Source organism: Arachis hypogaea, chromosome 18, assembly GCF_003086295.3.
Source record: "Arachis hypogaea cultivar Tifrunner chromosome 18, arahy.Tifrunner.gnm2.J5K5, whole genome shotgun sequence".
Taxonomy (NCBI): Eukaryota; Viridiplantae; Streptophyta; class Magnoliopsida; order Fabales; family Fabaceae; genus Arachis; species Arachis hypogaea.
Window position 1 is genome coordinate 98,812,503 of NC_092053.1, and position 11,441 is coordinate 98,823,943.

Below are 11,441 nucleotides of genomic sequence, written 5' to 3' on the forward strand. Positions count from 1 at the left end.
CAGTTCTTAGCTGAATTCTTGCAAATCTGTGACACTGTCAAGACCAATGGGGTTGACCCTGAAGTCTACAGACTTATTATGCTTTTTCCTTTTGCTGTAAGAGACAGAGTTAGAACATGGTTGGATTCACAACCTAAGGAAAGCCTGAACTCTTGGGAAAAGCTAGTCAATGCCTTCTTGGCAAAGTTCTTTCCACCTCAAAAATTGAGCAAGCTTAGAGTGGAAGTCCAAACCTTTAGACAGAAGGATGGTGAGTCCCTCTATGAAGCTTGGAAGAGATACAAGCAATTGATCAGAAGGTGCCCTTCTGACATACTTTCAGAATGGAGCATCATATGAATCTTCTATGATGGTCTGTCTGAACTATCCAAGATGTCATTGGATAGCTCTGCTGGAGGATCTCTTCATCTGAAGAAGACGCCTACAGAAGCTCAAGAACTCATTGAAATGGTTGCAAATAACCAATTCATGTACACCTCTGAAAGGAATTCTGTGAATAATAGGACAACTCAGAAGAAAATGAGTTCTTGAGATTGATACTCTGAATGCCATACTAGCTCAGAATAAAATATTGACCCAACAAGTCAATATGATTTCTCAGAGTCTGTCTGGAATGCAAGCAGCAACAGGCAGTACTAAGGAAGCTTCCTCTGAAGAAGAAGCTTATGATCCTGAGAACCCAGCAATGGAAGAGGTGAATTACATGGGAGAACCCTATGGAAACACCTATAATCCTTCATGGAGAAATCACCCAAATCTCTCATGGAAGGATCAACAGAGACCTCAACAAGGTTTCAACAACAACAATGGTGGAAGAAACAGGTTTAGCAATAGCAAGTCTTTTCCATCATCTTCTCAGCAACAGACAGAGAATGCTAAGCAAAGCCACTCTGACTTAGCAACCATTGTCTCTGATCTAATCAAAACCACTCAAAGTTTCATGACTGAAATAAGGTCCTCCATTAGAAATTTGGAGGCACAATTGAGTCAGCTGAGTAAGAAAATTACTAAACTCCCTCCTAGCACTCTCCCAAGCAATACAGAAGAGAATCCAAAAAGAGAGTCCAAGGCCATAACCACATCTCACATGGCCGAACATGGAGAGGACGAAGAGGCAATGATTCCCACTGCGGAAGACCTCAATGGACGCCCACTGACCTCCATGGAATTCCCTAATGAGGAACCATGGGAATCTGAGGCTCATACTGAGACCATAGAGATTCCATTAAATCTACTTCTGCCATTCATGAGCTCTGATGAATATTCTTCCTCTGAAGAGGATGAAGATGTTACTGAAGAGCAAGTTGCTAAGTACCTTGGAGCAATCATGAAGCTAAATGCCAAGTTATTTGGTAATGAGAATTGGGAGAATGAACCTCCATTGCTCATCAAAGAACTGGATGACTTGACTAAGCAGAGATTACCTCAAAAGAGACAGGACCCTGGAAAGTTCTCAATCCCTTGTACCATAGGCACCATGACCTTTGAGAAGGCTCTATGTGACCTAGGGTCAAGTATAAACCTCATGCCTCTCTCTGTAATGGAAAAGCTAGGGATCATTGAGGTACAAGCTGCAAGAATCTCACTAGAAATGGCAGACAATTCAAAGAAACAGGCTTATGGACTTGTAGAGGATGTCTTGGTAAAGGTTGAAGACCATTACATCCCTGCTGATTTCATAGTCCTAGAGACTGGGAAGTGTATGGATGAATCCATCATCCTTGGCAGACCCTTCCTAGCCACAGCAAAAGCTGTGATTGATGTTGACAGAGGAGAATTGATCATTCAAGTGAATGGAGACTCCCTTGTGTTTAAAGCTCAAGGATATCCCTCTGTCACCATGGAGAGGAAGCACGAAGAGCTTCTCTCAATACAGAGTCAAATAGAGCCCCCACAACCAAACTCTAAGTTTGGTGTTGAACCCCCACATTCAAACTCTAAGTTTGGTGTTGGGAGGTTCCAACATTGCTCTGAACATCTGTGAGGCTCCATGAGAGCCACTATCAAGTTACTGACATTAAAGAAGCGCTTGTTGGGAGGTAACCCAATTTTTACTTTAAATTTCTATTTTCTATTGTTATTTTATGTTTTTTGTAGGTTGATAATCATGTGAAGTCACAAAAACAATTGAAAAAGCAAAAAATAAAGTGAAAAATAGAATGAAAAACAGAACACCCTGGAGGAGACAGTTACTGGCGTTTAAACGCCAGTAAAGGTAGCAGAATGGGCGTTAAATGCCCAGTCTAGCACCATTCTGGGCGTTTAACGCCAGAAAAGGGCACCAGACTGGCGTTTAACGCCAGGAATGGGCAAGAAGCTAGCGTTAAACGCAAGAAATGGGCAGCAGCCTGGCGTTTAACGCCAGGATTGGCAGAAAAGGGCGTTTTGCACGCCACTTGGTGCAGGGATGAGATATCCTTGACACCTCAGGATCTGTGGACCCCACAGGATCCCCACCTACCCCACCACTCTCTCTCTTCTTCACCCATTCACCAATCACCTCAATACCTCTTCCCCAAAAACCCCTCACCTATCAAATCCCACCATTCTCTTCACCACTCACATCCATCCTTCATAAAACCCTACCTACCTCACCATTCAAATTCAAATCACTTTCCCTCCCGAACCCACCCTCTATGGCCAAACCATACACACCCTTCTCACCCCTATATAAACCCATCTTCACTCCTTCATTTTCACACAACTTAAACACCACTTCTCCCCCTTGGCCGAAACACAAAGCCCACTCCATCTCCTCTATTTCTTCTTCTTCTTCTACTATCTTCTTTCTTCTTTTGCTCGAGGACGAGCAACCTTCTAAGTTTGGTGTGGTAAAAGCTAAAGCTTTTTGTTTTTCCATAACCATTTATGGCACCAAAGGCCGGAGAAACCTCTAGAAAGAGGAAAGGGAAGGCAAAAGCTTCCACCTCCTAGTCATGGGAGATGGAGAGATTCCTCTCAAGGGTGCATCAAAACCACTTCTATGAAGTTGTGGCCAAGAAGAAAGTGATCCCCGAGGTCCCTTTCAAGCTCAAAAAGAATGAATATCCGGAGATCCGACATGAGATCCGAAGAAGAGGTTGGGAAGTTCTCACCAACCCCATTCAACAAGTCGGAATCTTAATGGTTCAAGAGTTCTATGCCAATGCATGGATCACCAAGAACCATGATCAAAGTGTGAACCCGAACCCTAAGAATTGGCTTACAATGGTCCGAGGGAAATACTTAGATTTTAGTCCGGAAAATGTAAGGTTGGCATTCAACTTGCCCATGATGCAAGGAGATGCACACCCCTACACTAGAAGGGTCAACTTTGATCAAAGGTTGGACCAAGTCCTCATGGACATATGTGAAGAGGGCGCTCAATGGAAGAGAGATTCAAGAGGGAAGCCGGTTCAACTAAGAAGGCATGACCTCAAGCCCGTGGCTAGGGGATGGTTGGAGTTCATCCAACGCTCAATCATTTCCACTAGCAACCGGTCCGAAGCTACTATAGACCGGGCTATCATGATACATAGCATCATGATTGGAGAAGAAGTGGAAGTTCATGAGGTTATATCCCAAGAACTCTACAAGGTGGCGGACAAGTCCTCCACTATGGCAAGGTTAGCCTTCCCTCATCTCATTTGTCACCTCTGCAATTCGGCTGGAATTGACATAGAGGAAGACATCCTCATTGATGAGGACAAGCCCATCACTAAGAAAAGGATGGAGCAAACAAGAGATCCCACTCATGGACAAGAGCATGAGGAATTTCCTCATCATGAAATCCCTGAGATGCCTCAAGGGATGCATTTTCCTCCACAAAACTATTGGGAGCAAATCAACACCTCCCTAGGAGAATTAAGTTCCAACATGGGACAACTAAGGGTGGAGCACCAAGAGCATTCCATCCTCCTCCATGAAATTAGAGAAGATCAAAGAACCATGAGAGAGGAGCAACAAAGGCAAGGAAGAGACATTGAGGAGCTCAATCACTCCATAAGATCTTCAAGAGGAAGAACAAGCTGCCATCACTAAGGTGGACCCGTTCTTTAATTTCCTTGGTCTTTATTTTCTGTTTTTCGAAAATTGTGCTCTATGTTTATTTATGTTTGTGTCTTTATTACATGATCATTAGTGTCTAAGTGTCTATGCCTTAAAGCTATGAAAATAAATCCATCACCTTTCTTAAATGAAAAATGTTTTTAATTGAAAAAGAAAAAGAAGTACATGAATTTTGAATTTTAAAACAGTTTAATTATTTTGATGTGGTGGCAATGCTATTGTTTTTCTGAATGAATGCTTGAACATTGCATATTTTTTTGAATTTGATTGTTTATGAATGTTAAAATTGTTGGCTCTTGAAAGAATGAAAGGAAAAGGAAAAATGTTATCTGATGATCTGAAAAATCATAAAATTGATTCTTGAAGCAAGAAAAAGCAGTGAAAAGCTTGCAAAAAAAAAGGGGGAAAGCAAGCAGAAAAAGCCAATACCCCTTTAAAACAAAAGGCAAGGGTGATAAAAAGGATCCAAGGCTTTGAGCATCAGTGGAAAAGAGGGCCCACAGGAACAAAATCTTGGCCTAAGCGGCTAAACCAAGCTGTCCCTAACCATGTGCTTGTGGCGTGAAGGTGTCAAGTGAAAACTTGAGACTGAGCAGTTAAAGTCGAGGTCCAAAGTAAAAAAAGAAGAGTGTGCTTAAGAACCCTGGACACCTCTAATTGGGAACTCTAGCAAAGCTGAGTCACAATCTGAAATGGTTCACCCAGTTATGTGTCTGTGGCATTTATGTATCCGGTAGTAATACTGGAAAACAAAGTGCTTAGGGCCACGGCCAAGACTCATAAAGTAGCTGTGTTCAAGAATCAACATACTTAACTAGGAGAGTCAGTAACACTATCTGGATTCTGAGTTCCTATAGATGCCAATCATTCTGAACTTCAAGGGATAAAGTGAGATGCCAAAACTGTTCAGAACAAAAAGCTAAAAGCCCCGCTCATCTAATTAATACTGATCTTCATAGATGCTTTTGGAATTCATTGTATATTCTCTTCTTTTTTATCCTATTTGATTTTCAGTTGCTTGGGGACAAGCAACAATTTAAGTTTGGTGTTGTGATGAGCGGATAATTTATACGCTTTTTGGCATTGTTTTTAGTATGTTTTTAGTATATTTTAATTAGTTTTTATTATGTTTTTATTAGTTTTTAAATAAAAATCACTCTTCTGGACTTTACTATGAGTTTGTGTGTTTTTCTGGGATTTCAGGTATTTTCTGGCTGAAATTGAGGGACCTGAACAAAAATCTGATTCAGAGGCTGAAAAAGGACTGCAGATGCTGTTGGATTCTGACCTCCCTGCACTCAAAGTGGATTTTCTAGAGCTACAGAGACCCAATTGGCGCGCTCTCAATTGCGTTGGAAAGTAGACATTCTAGGCTTTTCAGAAATATATAATAGTCCATACTTTGCCTGAGATTTGATGGCCCAAACAGGCGTTCCAAGTCAGCTCAAGAATTCTGGCGTTTAACTCCAAAACTGGCACAAGAGGTTGAGTTAAACGCCCAAACTGGCACAAAAGCTGGCGTTTAACTCCAAGAAAAGTCTCTACATGAAAATGCTTCAATGCTCAGTCCAAGCACACATCAAGTGGGCCCGAAAGAAGATTTCTGCATTAATTACCTATTTCTGTAACCCTAGGCTACTAGTTTTCTATAAATAAGACATTTTGCTATTGTATTTTCATCTCTTTTTACACACTTTTCATATACTTTCATAGATCTTTTCACGTTTGGGGGCTGGCCTCATGGCCATGCCTAAACCTTGTTCTTATGTATTCTCAACGGTGGAGTTTCTACACACCATAGATTAAGGTGTGGAGCTCTGCTGTTCTTCATGAATTAATGCAATTACTACTGTTTTTCTATTCAATTCACGCCTACTTCTTCTCTAAGATATCACTTATTCTTCAACTTGATGAATGTGATGATCCGTGACACTCATCATCATTCTCACCTATGAACGTGTGCCTGACAACCACCTCCGTTCTACCTTCGATTGAGTGTGTATCTCTTGGGTTTCTAATCTAAGATTGGAACCTTCGTGGTATAGGCTAGAATTATTGGCGGCCATTCCTGAGATCCGGAAAGTCTAAACCTTGTCTGTGGTATTCCGAGTAGGATCTGGGAAGGGATGACTGTGACGAGCTTCAAACTCGCGATTGTGGGGCGTGTGACAGATGCAAAAGGATCAATGGATCCTATTCCGACATGATCGAGAACCGACAACTGATTAGCCGATGTTGTGACAGAGCATCAGGACCATTTTTACTGAGAGGACGGGATGTAGCCATTGACAATGGTGATGCCCAACATAAAGCTTGCCATGGAAGGGAGTACGAATGATTGGAAGAAGGCAATAGGAAAGCAGAGGTTCAAGGGGAACAAAGCATCTTCATACGCTTATCTGAAATCCACCAATGAATTACATAAGTACCTCTATCTTTATTTTATGTTTTATTCATCTTTTAATTATCAATCCTCCATCACCATTTGAATCTGCCTGAATGAGATTTACAAGATGACCATAGCTTGCTTCAAGCCGACAATCTCCGTGGGATAGACCCTTACTCACGTAAGGTTTATTACTGGGACGACCCAGTGCACTTGCTGGTTAGTTGTGCGGAATTGTGACAAAGTGTGATTCACGTTTGAGAGCACCAAGTCTTTGGCGCCATTTTTGATGATCACAATTTCGTGCACCACTCAGCTCCCTCAATTTCAACCAGAAAATACCTGAAATTACAGAAGAACACACAAACTCATAGTAAAGTCCAGAAATATGAATTTTGCCTAGACAATAATGAAAATATACAAAAAGATAACTAAAACATTCTAAAAACTACATGAAATTAACCCCAAAAAGCGTATAAAATATCCGCTCATCAGCAACGCGAATGCGTGAATGACGCGAACACGCGCCTTGAGCAGAACGCAGATGACGCAGACGCATGACCGAAGCGAACGCGTGATAAGGAAAACTCCAGATGACGCGACCACGTGACCTAGGCGGACGCGTGACAGTGGCCACGCACCAGAAATTACAGAAAACGCTCCCAGCAATTTCTGAAGCCCTTTTTGGCCTAGATCCAAGTACAGAAAGCACAGATTAGAGGTTATAAAGTGGAGAAATGCATCCAGTTAGGAGGGAGTCTCCAATTATTCACTTTTCATGATTTAGATGTAGCTTTTAGAGAGAGGTTCTCTCCTCTCTCTCTTAGGATTAGGATTTAGGATTTTTCTCGCTTTCATGATTGCCCCTTTCTATCAGGTTCAATATTCCTTTTAATTAATTATTTTCTCAATTTAATTTGTGAATTTTTCTATGTTACAGATTATTCTTTAATTAATGTTATTTGAGGTAATTCAGTTTATTATTGCTCTCTTTTATTTATATTACTGTTACCTCCAATCTGAAGATATTTTTATTCGAGTAGATTTACTTTTCCCCTTTTGGTCTTGGTTAAGAAATCAGTAACTCAGGAGTTATCAAACTCAACATGATCGATAATTGTTATCTTTGCTAATTGAATTGAACTTCGATAATTCCAGTCCTTTCTTAGGAATTGACTAGAACCTGAAGATCAGACTAATCAATCCACTTGACCTTCCCTTGCTTTAGTAAGGGCTAACTAAGTGGGATTAAGACTCAATTCTCATCACCATTGATAAGGATAATTAGGACAGGACTTCTAATTTCTCATACCTTACCAAAAGTTTATTTTACAGTCATTTACTTATTTTAATTGCAATTTAAATTACTTGCTCCCTACTTTCAAAACCCCAATTTACAATCTTCATAACCAATAATAAGAACATACTTCCCTGCAGTTCCTTGAGAAGACGACCCGAGGTTTAAATACTTCGGTTATCAATTTATTTAGGGGTTTGTTACTTGTGACAACCAAAACGTTTGTAAGAAAGGATGGTTGATTGGTTTAGAAACTATACCTACAACGGGAATTTATTCTGAATTCTAAACCGTCAATCTTCAGTTCTTTAAAATGGCGCCGTTGCCGGGAAATTGCAAACGTGTGCCTTATTATTGGTTATTGTAAATATTTGCTTTTTGTTTGTTTATTTATTTTCTCCTTTTATTTTTATTAACTACTATGAATTATCACCCCTCTCGCTTTGATTTTGGTTCTAATATTGTTGAAAAGAGTGAGAGCTATAATAGGAATATGCATCAAGGTCTACGCAATCAACGATGGATGGAGCCAAGAGGATCTGATCACCCCTTTAGGCAACAATCCCTTCCAAGATATCATGGACAAAGACCATTCTACAATGCATGGCAAGCTGATAGATATGGTGGACCACATTGTAACTACCAACAAGCCCCACCCTGTGCTTATAGACCATCCTCTCAACGTAGATTTGCACCACCATACTCACAAGTTCCTTTTTACCATTCACTATCGTATGACCCTTATCCACCACAATCCCAATCCAATTACTCCCGAGAACCACCACATTCTTGTTCTGAACCCCCCATCCCAACCAATGACCCCTCACACCCACCCCAACCTCCTATGGACAACTGATGAGCGGATAATTTATACGCTTTTTGACATTGTTTTTAGTATGTTTTTAGTAGGATCTAGTTACTTTTAGGGATGTTTTTAATAGATTTTGTGTTAAATTCACATTTCTGGACTTTACTATGAGTTTGTGTGTTTTTCTATGATTTCAGGTATTTTCTGGCTGAAATTGAGGGACTTGAGCAGAAATCAGATTCAGAGGTTGACAAGGGACTGCTGATGCTGTTGGATTCTGACCTCCCTGCACTCAAAGTGGATTTTCTGGAGCTACAGAACTCGGAATGGCGCGCTTCCAATTGCGTTCGAAAGTAGACATCCAGGGCTTTCCAGAAATATATAATAGTCCATACTTTGGCCAAGAATTGACGACGTAAACTGGCGTTCAACGCCAGCTTTCTACACAAATCTGGCGTCCAGCGCCAGAAAAGGATCCAAAACCAGAGTTGAACGCCCAAACAGGCACAAAAACTGGCGTTCAACTCCACAAATGGCCTCTGCACGTGCAACACTTAAGCTCAGCCCAAACACACACCAAGTGGGCCCCGGAAGTGGATTTATACATCAAATACTTACTCATGTAAACCCTAGTAGCTAGTTTATTATAAATAGGACCTCTTACTATTGTATTAGGCATCTTTGGATTACCTTATGATCCTTTGATCACGTTTTGGGGGCTGGCCATCTCGGCCATGCCTGGACCTTCACTTATGTATTTTCAACGGTAGAGTTTCTACACTCCATAGATTAAGGTGTGGAGCTCTACTGTTCCTCAAAGATTAATGCAAGTACTACTGTTTTCTATTCAATTCATCTTATTTCGCTTCTAAGATATCCATTCGCATCCAAGAACGTGATGAAGGTGATGATTATGTGTGACGCTCATCATCCTTCTCCCTTATGAACGCGTGCCTGACAAACACTTCTGTTCTACATGAATTAAGCTAGAATGAATATCTCTTAGATCTCCTAACCAGAATCTTCGTGGCGTAAGCTAGAATGATGGCGGCATTCAAGAGATTCCGGAAAGTCTAAACCTTGTCTGTGGTATTCCGAGTAGGATTCAATGATTGAATGACTGTGACGAGCTTCAAACTCGCGATTGTTGGGCGTTAGTGACAGACGCAAAAGGAGGGTGAATCCTATTCCAGCATGATCGAGAACCGACAGATGAATAGCCGTGCCGTGACAGGGTGCGTGAGCATATTATTCACTGAGAGGAGGGGATGTAGCCACTGACAACGGTGATGCCCTTGCATAAATCCAGCCATGGAAAGGAGTAAGACTGATTGGATGAAGATAGCAGGAAAGCAGAGGTTCAGAGGAACGAAAAGCATCTCCATTCGCTTATCTGAAATTCCTACCAATGAATTACATAAGTATCTCTATCCCTATTTTATTATATAATATTCGAAAACACCATTATCACTTTATATCTGCCTGACTGAGATTTACAAGGTGACCATAGCTTGCTTCATACCAACAATCTCCGTGGGATTCGACCCTTACTCACGTAAGGTATTACTTGGACGACCCAGTGCACTTGCTGGTTAGTTGTATCGAAGTTGTGACAATCATGAATTAAGATCAGAGCACCAAGCTTTGGAGCCATTACCAGGATTTGTTCGAGCCTGGAGATCACAATTTCGTGCACCAAGTTTTTGGCGCCGTTGCCGGGGATTGTTTGAGTTTGGACAACTGACGGTTCATCTTGTTGCTCAGATTAGGTAATTTTCTTTTTGTTTTCTTTTCAAAAATTTTTCAAAAATATTTCAAAATTTTCTCACTTGTTTTCGAAAAAAAAAAATGTTTTCAAAAATATTATTTTTCTTCAGAATTTTTAAGAATGAATTCTAGTGTTTCATGAAGCATGTTGAAGCCTATCTGGCTGTAAAGCCATACCCAAACTACTTTGGGATTGGCATTCAGCTAATCACTCCAGTCCATGTAATTATATGCTAAAGCTTGGCTGGCTATTAAGCCATGCCTGACCCTTTGATTGGAGCTTTAAGACTAACATGGCAAGATTCCTGGAATTCATATTAAAAATTTTGAAATCCTTATTTTTATTTTTCACAATAAATTTTGAAAAAAAAATAATAAATAAAAATACAAAAAAATTAGAAAATCATAAAAATCAAAAATATTTTTGTGTTTCTTGTTTGAGTCTTGAGTCATGTTATAAGTTTGGTGTCAATTGCATATGCATCTTGCATTTTTTCGAAAATATCATGCATTAATAGTGTTCTTCATGATCTTCAAGTTGTTCTTGGTAAGTCTTCTTGTTTGATCTTGATGATTTTTTGTTTTGTGTCTTTTGGTGTTTTTCATATGCATTCTTGAATTCTTAGTGTCTAAGCATTAAAGAATTCTAAGTTTGGTGTCTTGCATGTTTTCTTTGCATTAAAAATTTTTCAAAAATATGTTCTTGATGTTCATCATGACATTCAAAGTGTTCTTGGTGTTCATCTTGACATTCATAGCATTCTTGCATGCATTCATTGTTTTGATCTAAAAATTTCAGGCACTGCATAATTTTCATGTTTTTCATAAAAAAATTCAAAAATCAGAAAAATATCTTTCCCTTTTTCTCTCATCAAATTCGAAAATTGAGTTGACTTTTTCAAAAAATTTTTAAAAATCAAATTGTTTCTCATGAGTCAAATCAAATTTTCAATTTGAAAATCTTATCTTTTTCAAAATCTTTTTCAAAAATCAAATCTTTTTCAAAATTCTTGGTTATTTTCGAAAATTCCAAAAATAATTTTCAAAAATCTTTTTCTCATTTTTATATCAAATTTTCGAAAATACCATAATCAATTAATGTTTTGATTCAAAAATTTTAAGTTTGTTACTTGCTT

General features: G+C 39.6%; 1 non-coding gene across 1 annotated transcript; it reads right to left on the bottom strand.

The window, feature by feature from the left end:
- Window positions 1–210: 210 nt before the first annotated feature.
- Window positions 211–314, bottom strand: LOC112773837 (small nucleolar RNA R71). The gene has a single exon (XR_003188364.1). It is a non-coding gene; the product is annotated as a small nucleolar RNA R71 (small nucleolar RNA).
- Between the last annotated feature and the right edge of the window lie 11,127 nt (window positions 315–11,441).